Below are 4,669 nucleotides of genomic sequence, written 5' to 3' on the forward strand. Positions count from 1 at the left end.
TTTGGTGTTTACAAATACGGTACAGTTGGTTGTGTTTCTCTTGGAGTCTCAGATGTTCAGAAACAACATTTGCCCACCATTTAGGTGAAATTTTATGTCACTTTAGAAACCATAGGGCTCTCCATCTTTTTTTTTTTTAAACTGTAGATTAGCATAGTTGAGGTGTCTAATCCCTTCACCCAGAGCTTTTTCACACTACACAGTTACAACACTATGATTCCATGGCAATTGGATGGCTCCATCCAATGGACTATTATTATTGTCTGCTGAGGATCGCTCCAGTGGAGAAATCCAGTGGGGCGAAAATATTCAGCACCCTCATGGCCCCAGATTAACAATATTTAGGCAGAGCACTAAGCAAATGAATATACTTGTTTTGGGGAGGGAAGGCATTCTGGATCCCTGGAGCTGAAAACTGAAAAACCCATGATGTGATTCTCCATGCAGAAGCTCTTCCAATTTCCCTGCTTCCTTAGCAGAATAGGTATTCCAGCTATGACAGTGCAAGAAGATGGTTTAATATGAGTTTATCACACAGGACAAATCCCATGCAGAAACTAAATTTAAACTGGAAATAACCCACATTTGCAGGTTGTTTTACAGGTGATGTTTGGGGTTAGCCTGAACAGAAACTTGAAAAAATCTGTATCTGCGGAATGTTTTCAGACGATGTTTGCATGAAAGAGAACTGATGCAAAAATAACCTGAAGGCAAAGTCACCAAAACCAGCTCCTTTTTACTTTCACTAAATTCTGAAAGTACAAAGGAGCTTTCCATTTGAATTATTTTCGTGTTATTTCTCTTTCATGCCAAAGCATCTGACAAACAACACCTGGATTTTAAAATCCCGTCTCTTAATGGGATTTTACCAATTTGACTTCTGTGTGATAAACTCCATAGTTGTTTATTAAAAAAAATATCCTTAATGTGCCCATGGGAGGTAGTGGCACCTTGACCAACTTCTTGAAAACCTCCTGGGGAGACAGCCATAGATGTTGCCTCACCTTGTCGCCCACAGAATCTCCCAGAAGCAATTTTGGTAATGGATGAATAAAAAAAGATGATACACAGAGGCAAACAGTAAAGTCTACCCTCAGTGCTTTTATGGTTGAGCATCACCACGAGAAACTGTATTAAAGGGTCACAGCATTAGGAAGGTTGAGAACCACTCTCTTAAAGCAAAGAGCAGTAGGCAAATTATATTATTATATTATGGCATTGCCTTCTGACAGTGGTATACCAACCACCATCCAAAATTAGTATGCAAAGAGATCTTGTAGAACCTTTGAGACTAACTGAAAGAAAGAAGCTGGTGGCATAAGCTTTCATAAACTTGAGCCAACTTCCTCAGATGCATGTTTTTCCTGAGAGAATAACTACTGTCAATCCAAGGCATTTTTAATGAGCTGCACACACTTGGCTAAAGCATTTCCTGTTCTATCCCATGTACAAGTACACAGAATGGTGTTTTATCTGAACACTTCCACAATCCTGTAAGATATGGTTAAGAACAGAGTAACCAGACACAAAAGAGGACAGGACTCCTGCACATATAATGATTGTTCAAACGCCAGAATTTCTGAAAATGTAGCTTCACCCTTCAGCACTATTATCAGAAATGCTGATGCCTTTCCCTCCATTGCATCTGGCATTGCTGTATTTAAGAAGAGACAGAGAGCCGGGTTGTATCAGGACAAAGATCTGTCTAATTCATTGCCTAGCTTCCACAGAGGCCAACCACTTGCCTTCAGGAAACCAACAAAAGGATCTGGGTGCTACGGGGCTCTCCCATGTTTCCTAGTGACTGGTTCACCTGAGACCTGCTCAGTTAGGCTTACATATAAGCAGGGATTTGAAGTTGGGGGGTAGTTTGTTGTGGCGCACCTCTGCTAGTGGAAGTTGCTTCCATCAGTGGCAAGAGGACCATCCTAAGACTCTGTGGCCTGTTACAGACTGCCAAAATAAAGCTGCTTCGAGTCTCTTTGGAGGTATCCTGTTTAAATGATGCATGCATCCTAAGATTCCAGAAGCTGCACCAAAGCTGCCCTCCAGTGCTTAGGAACGGAGTGTGGCTTTGGCGCGACCTCCGGACTCTTAGGACCAATGCATTGTTTAAACGGCATACCTCCAAAGAGACCCGAAGCAGCTTTATTTTGGCAGTTTGTAACAAGCCACCATACAGACAGGCCAAAATAAAGCTGCTTCGGGTCTCTTTGGAGGTATGCTGTTTCAAGTATGCATGTGTACTAAGAGTCCGGAAGCTGCGCCAAAGCTGTGCTCTTGTCTTTAAGACTGGATCATGGCTTTGGTGTGGCTACTGGACTCTTAGGACGCATGCATCATTTAAACAGCATACCTCCAAAGTGACCCGAAGCAGCTTTATTTTGGCCTGTCTGTATGGGGACTGTGTGCCCTAAAATTCTGCTTGGGAGGGCTGGGAAACATCCCAGACCAGATCTCTAGGGAGCTACAGGGAAGGGCACTCCCAAAAGCTCAGCCCTATTACATGCAGGATTTAAACCTGTGTTTCCACACCCTCAGATAACACTAGCCAGTAAACCCCATTGGATCTTGTTTTATTTTATTTTTTTCTACAGCCAGTAAAATACCTATGGGAAGAAGACAGAGTATATACATAGTTTTTGGTGGTTTTTTGGGGGCTATGTGGCCATGTTCTAGAAGAGTTTATTCCTGACGTTTCACTAGCATCTGTGGCATCTTCAGATAATGTTGGCATAGAAGAGAGCTGGATACACACACACACACACACACACACACTATGTGACCCTGGATATGCAGTAATAAATTTCCATGTTAAGAGTATATACAACTTGAAATGTCTCCAATAAGAGCTCCTAACTTTTTATCCAGGATAAAAAATATCCAGGCTAACTTTTTATCCAAGTATGTAGGCCCTGCCTACATCTGGAGGTGAAAGTGTGCAGGAAAACTCCTCCACTCCTTTCTTCATGGTAATTTTAATCTGCCTTGTAATATCTTTGTAAAATAGGGCAGAGGTTGTGCAAGCAGTCATAATGCTTGTGCAACCAGCCCGACAGGAACAGCAATTGACTCCAGAAAAAGAAGCATGGTTCACACAAGGAGACGAGTTAAACAAGCAACTTTGCCCTCATATTGAGCTGTCCTATGAAATCCGACTTGTTTCATAAAGGGTGTTATGCAAATGGTTACATAGGTTTCCAACATTATCATCCCCTTTTCTATGTCTTGCTGCTACTGAATTGCTGCTATTTTACACTCTGTTGTGTAACATTGACTCAAAATGGAGTTACAAAAGTAATAGGAATTTCCTATCTTTTAAAATATCTTTGCCTGACAAAGAAGCCAGCAAACTTGGAAAGCTAGTGCCTTTTTGTGCCTTTTGAGTGCTTAATAAAGGCCTTGCCACCACAATGTGTGTTTTGGATACTATATTTTGCCACCCTTAAATTCAGCTACCCCTGAATTCAATTCACCTTATGAGAGAACAAAGAAAAATGGGCACAAATGGCTTGGCATATCAGAAATAAATAAATGAAGCTAGGATGGAACTGAGTGGGGGCAAAAGTTCTAGCTGTTTTATTTCTAGTTTAAATGTCACTGTGACATGATAAATTTGATTGAAAAGAAAGCTGGAAGCTGCTTTATTTATTCCTGTTAGCTTATATGTATTATGTAACCAGACAAAGACCAGTACTAAGCATAGGTGAGCAAAGATTGCCTTCTTCCTAATTTAGGTAGCTCCCTTTTATCGATTATTTCACTGTCTGGGTTCTAAGTGGTCTCTTTCCTTTCAATGTATCTTGATTCATTTCCAGGTCCTAAATTTTGATCAAATAAATAAGAGTTTTAAGTCTTGCACTGTTAATCTTTAGCACAGATATCCCTCTTCCATCAGACAGACGGCAGAACTGACTTTCTTTCTGGTTATGCCTTTAATAGCACCTGATGCTCAAAAGCCAAACAGATTATTTACTCCATCACTGACACTACCTTTTTTAAGTACATGTAGATCCAAGACTTGAGCAATTTTAAAATCCTGTACTTTCTCTACAGCTAATCAGCTCTTAAAAATCTGTGCTAAGTGTCTTATTTTAAAAATGCTTCAATGTAGCAAAGGGTCATCCACAAATACATTGCTCCTATTTCTTCAAGAAATTCAAGACGTCAGAATCAGCAGCTGCTTCTACAAGTCAGACATCTGCCTTCTTCAGAAGCAACTTTGCTCACTTGCTCACTTTATGAGGAACTGGTAAAGTTTTCTTTCTCTTCAAGCAAGACTCAGACACAGAAATGAAGACCTTTTATCATTGGATGACATGCAGAAATTCAACAGGTAAAGCATCTCAGCACATACATAATGTTGAGGGAAATCAGATTCCTACCTGACATTTATTTGTCAAGCATTTACCTTCAATGTTTCATAAGGCAGACTTATTAAAGGCATGGTCCCTTATACCATCCATACCATTCCCTTCTTTGAGCCTGTGGGAAGTTTTCAAAGAAGGTCAGCTCACTTTTCACACAGAGATACATATCACTAAATAACTCTAACATGTAACACACTTAACTTAGTTATTGATTGAGCCTTAATAGCTATATCCCTTTTAAGATATAACACACAGCAGGCATTAGTTATTAGTTTCTGCACCGAGTTTAAGCTATTGCT

General features: G+C 40.3%; 1 protein-coding gene across 1 annotated transcript in view; it reads right to left on the minus strand.

The window, feature by feature from the left end:
* TSPO (translocator protein) overlaps window positions 1–4,669 on the minus strand; it is a 32,501-nt gene that overhangs the window by 14,755 nt on the left and 13,077 nt on the right. The gene's annotated exons all lie outside the window — the stretch shown is intronic.

Source organism: Sceloporus undulatus, chromosome 5 (genome assembly GCF_019175285.1).
Source record: "Sceloporus undulatus isolate JIND9_A2432 ecotype Alabama chromosome 5, SceUnd_v1.1, whole genome shotgun sequence".
Taxonomy (NCBI): Eukaryota; Metazoa; Chordata; class Lepidosauria; order Squamata; family Phrynosomatidae; genus Sceloporus; species Sceloporus undulatus.